Here is a 5,000-nt window from a genome sequence, read left to right as displayed (position 1 = left end):
TCTTTCTCTCACTCTCCCTCTCTCCTCTCTCTCTTTCTCTAATAGTGGTAGTAGTGGTGGTGGTGGTGGTGGTGGTGGTGGTGGTGATGGTGGTGGTGGTGGTGGTGGTGATGCTGGACAGCCACTGAGCGTATGTCCGTCCCTCGCGGTGTGTGAGAGGAAACTGGCTCTCTCTCTCTCTCTCTCTCTCTCTCTCTCTCTCTCTCTCTCTCTCTCTCTCTCTCTCTCTCTCTCTCTCTCTCTCTCTCTCTCACGGATGCTTTATGTTCTGATGTTATGGTTATTTCTCCTCCTCCTCCTCCTCCTCCTCCTCCTCCTCCTCCTCCTCCTCCTCTCTTCCTCCTCCTCCTCCTCCTTTTCCTTCTCTTTTCCTGTTTCCCATATTCAGATCTTCCATCCTTCTTTCCTCCTCCTCCTCCTCCTCCTCCTCCTCCTCCTCCTCCTCCTCCTCCTCCTTCCTCCGCCTCCTCCTCCTCCTCCTCCACCTCCTCCTCTTCTTCCTCCTCCTTTTCCTTGTCTTTTTCCTGTTTCCCATATTCAGATCTTCCATCCTTCCTCCTCCTCCTCCTCCTTTTCCTCCTCCTCCTCCTCCTCCTCCTCCTCCGCCGCCATAACTTTCCATCCAATATTATGCTCACCTCTTCCGTCTGTCTCTCTCTCTCTCTCTCTCTCTCTCTCTCTCTCTCTCTCTCTCTCTCTCTCTCTCTCTCTCTCTCTCGCTTGCTTCATATTTGTATTTCTCTATTTTTTCTTTCAATTTCATATTTTTTTCTCTAATTTCTTTCCTTCCGAATATTTTTGTCATATTTTTTTTATTCCAGTTTTCCTCTTCGCTTTTCTATTTATTTATTTTTTCTGTTTCTATTTTCACTTATTTTTCCTTTGCGTTTCGTTTTCCTTTCAATTTCCTTCTTGTATTTTTTTTTTCATCATTTTTAAGTTCAGATTTCTTTAAAAGGCTCTAGTTGAAGTGACGCTGGATTTTAATGGTGTTTTAATGGTTCTAGTGGCAGAATAACAAGATTTCTACACTAATGGTACAGAAAACACTCTTTAAATGGCTCTAGTTGAAGTGACGCGGGATTTTAATGGTGTTTTAATGGTTCTAGTGGCAAATTAACAAGATTTCTACACTAATGGTACAGAAAACACTCTTTGAAAGGCTCTAGTTGAAGTGACGCGGGATTTTAATGGTGTTTTAATGGTTCTAGTGGCAGAATAACAAGATTTCTACACTAATGGTACAGAAAACACTTTAAAAGGCTCTAGTTGAAGTGTAGCGGAATTTTAAGGGTGTTTTTATAGTTCTAGTGGCAGATTAACAAGATTTCTACACTAATGGTACAGAAAACACTCTTTGTAAGGCTCTAGTTGAAGTGACGCGGGATTTTAATGGTGTTTTTATGGTTCTAGTGGCAGAATAACAAGATTTCTACACTAATGGTACAGAAAACACTCTTTAAAAAGCTCTAGTTGAAGTTTAGCGGAATTTTAATGGTGTTTTAATGGTTCTAGTGGCAATTAACAAGATTTCTACACTAATGGTAAAGAAAACACTCTTTAAAAGGCTCTAGTTGAAGTGACGCGGGATTTTAATGGTGTTTTAATAGTTCTAGTGGCAGAATAACAAGATTTCTACACTAATGGTACAGAAAACACTTTAAAAGGCTCTAGTTGAAGTGACGCGGGATTTTAATGGTGTTTTAATGGTTCTAGTGGCAGAATAACAAGATTTCTACACTAATGGTACAGAAAACACTCTTTGGAAGGCTCTGGTTGAAGTGACACAGACTTTTAATGGTGTTTTAATGGTTCTAGTGGCAGATTAACAAGATTTCTACACTAATGGTACAGAAAACACTCTTTAAAAGGCTCTAGTTGAAGTGTAGCGGCATTTTAATAGTGTTTTTATGGTTCTAGTGGCAGATTAACAAGATTTCTACACTAATACTACAGAAAACACTCTTTAAAAGGCTCTAGTTGAAGTTTAGTTGAATTTTAATGGTGTTTTTATGGTTCTAGTGGCAGATTAACAAGATTTCTACACTAATTGATACAGAAAACACTTTAAAAGGCTTTAGTTGAAGTGACGCTGTATTTTAATGGTGTTTTTATGGTTCTAGTGGCAGATTAACAAGATTTCTACTTTATTGATATAGAAAACACTCTTTAAAAGGCTCTAGTTGAAGTGACGCTGAATTTTAATGGTGTTTTAATGGTTCTAGTGGCAGATTAACAAGATTTCTACACTAATGGTACAGAAAACACTCTTTAAAAGGCTCTAGTTGAAGTGTAGCGGCATTTTAATAGTGTTTTTATGGTTCTAGTGGCAGATTAACAAGATTTCTACACTAATACTACAGAAAACACTCTTTAAAAGGTTCTAGTTGAAGTGACGCGGGATTTTAATGGTGTTTTTATGGTTCTAGTGGCAGATTAACAAGATTTCTACACTAATGGTACAGAAAACACTCTTTAAAAGGCTCTAGTTGAAGTGTAGCGGGATTTTAATGGTGTTTTTATGGTTCTAGTGGCAATTAACAAGATTTCTACACTAATGGTACAGAAAACACTCTTTAAAAGGCTCTAGTTGAAGTGTAGCGGGATTTTAATGGTGTTTTAATGGTTCTAGTGGCAGATTAACAAGATTTCTACACTAATGGTAAAGAAAACACTCTTTAAATGGCTCTAGTTGAAGTGACGCTGAATTTTAATGGTGTTTTAATGGTTCTAGTGGCAGATTAACAAGATTTCTACACTAATGGTACAGAAAACACTCTTTAAAAGGCTCTAGTTGAAGTGACGCTGTATTTTAATGGTGTTTTTATGGTTCTAGTGGCAATTAACAAGATTTCTACGCTAATGGTACAGAAAACACTCTTTAAAAGGCTCTAATTGAAGTGTAGCGGGATTTTAATGGTGTTTTTATGGTTCTAGTGGCAGATTAACAAGATTTCTACTTTAATTGATACAGAAAACACTCTTTAAAAGGCTCTAGTTGAAGTGACGCGGGATTTTAATGGTGTTTTTATGGTTCTAGTGGCAGATTAACAAGATTTCTACACTAATGGTACAGAAAACACTCTTTAAAAGGCTCTAGTTGAAGTGTAGCGGAATTTTAATGGTGTTTTTATGGTTCTAGTGGCAATTAACAAGATTTCTACACTAATGGTGCAGAAAACACTCTTTAAATGGCTCTAGTTGAAGTGATGCGGGATTTTAATGGTGTTTTTATGGTTCTAGTGGCCAATTAACACCATTTCTCTAATACTAACAGGAGAAACACTCTTTTGAAAGGCTCTAATTGAAATGACAGGGAGTTTTTAAGAGTGTTTTTAGGGTTAAGATGGCAGATTAACGTTAATCTGCCACTAGAACCATAAAAACACCATTTCTCCAATACTAACAGGAGGAACACTCTTTTGAAAGGCTCTAGTTGAAATGACAGGGTTTTTTAAGAGTGTTTTTATGGTTAAGATGACAGATTAGCAACATTTCTCTAATGCTAACAGTAGAAACACTCTTTTGAAAGGCTCTAGTTGAAATGACAGGGTTTTTTAAGAGTGTTTTTGTCTATACACGATTTATTGGAAGAAAAATATTGTTAAGAATCTCTCTCTCTCTCTCTCTCTCTCTCTCTCTCTCTCTCTCTCTCTCTCTGGGTAATATAAATGTCATATTAGCGGTCATTATTTTAAAAGAATGATGGAGAGATTAAGCGTTGTTGTTGTTGTTGTTGTTGTTATTATCATTATTATTATTATTATTGTTGTTGTTGTTGTTGTTGTTGTTGTTGTTGTTGTTATTGTTGTTGTTGTGTTTGTTCTACTACTACTACTACTACTACTACTACTACTACTACTACTACTACTACTACTACTACTACTACTACTACTACTACTACTACTTTATAACAGGTATAACAAGGTAGAATTGGATAAGATAAGGTTAAGTTAGATTAAGTTAGCAGGAAAATGTAATAGATTAGCACACACTTATACATTCTCTCTCTCTCTCTCTCTCTCTCTCTCTCTCTCTCTCTCTCTCTCTCTCTCTCTCTCTCTCTCTCTCTCTCTCTTTAATTATTCTATACATGAGTCTACTTAAAAAAATGCCACAAAAAAGCTGAAATAAGAAAAATAATGATAATAATAATAAGAAGAAAAAATAAGTAATAATGGTCCGCCGTGGTACAGTGGGACAGTGGAACCATGCTTGCTTTGCGGTCCAGGGGTCTCCAAGCGCACGGGTTCGGAGTCTAGGTAGGGCTTCCTCACTCTTGGATTCCTAGCGGGTGGGCTTTGAGATAGGAGGCGCCACAAACAGTACCCGGAAATTCCAATGAAAGGCCCACATGCTATAAGAGCCGTCCAACACTGGCAGATTGGTCCCCGCATGGTGTTCACAGTGGCACGGGACCAGCGGCTTCTGTTGTGTGTGTTGCCCTGTTGTGTCATGGAGTGGTGGCGGCGTGATCCCTCCAAGCAAAGAAGCAAGACGCGGAACGAAACCAGCAATCTAGCTCACCCCAGCCACGCCTAGCACAGTGAAAGGCCCACATGGTAGAGTCGTCCCCGCATGGTGTTCACAGTGGCACGGGACCAGCGGCTTCTGTTGCGTGTGTTACCCTGTTGTGTCATGGAGTGGTGGCGGCGTGATCCCTCCAAGCAAAGAAGCAAGACGCGGAACGGAACCAGCAATCCAGCTCATCCCAGCCACGCCTAGCACAGTGAAAGGCCCCGCATGGTGTTCACAGTGGCACGGGACCAGCGGCTTCTGTTGTGTGTGTTGCCCTGTTGTGTCATGGAGTGAAAGCAGCGGAACCTTACCCCCAGCCACTCCACCTCACTCCCCCATCACGCTTAGCGCTAAATACAACACCTTTACCCCAGAAATTCCTTGATGGTCTGATTGAGAGAAAAAATTGGAAAAAGTAAAATAATAATGGTACTTGTATTAAAGATAGAAAAATAGCTTTCAACCCTCTCTCTCTCTCTCTC

At 39.5% G+C, this 5,000-nt stretch overlaps 1 protein-coding gene across 2 annotated transcripts in view; it reads right to left on the bottom strand.

Moving 5' to 3' along the window:
* The window catches only part of LOC123503106 (Kv channel-interacting protein 4-like), a 39,595-nt gene that overhangs the window by 24,659 nt on the left and 9,936 nt on the right, over positions 1-5,000 (bottom strand). The window lies entirely within an intron of this gene.

The sequence above is a fragment of the Portunus trituberculatus genome, chromosome 2 (genome assembly GCF_017591435.1).
Source record: "Portunus trituberculatus isolate SZX2019 chromosome 2, ASM1759143v1, whole genome shotgun sequence".
Taxonomy (NCBI): domain Eukaryota; kingdom Metazoa; phylum Arthropoda; class Malacostraca; order Decapoda; family Portunidae; genus Portunus; species Portunus trituberculatus.
This window is presented reverse-complemented; position numbering and strand designations above follow the sequence as displayed.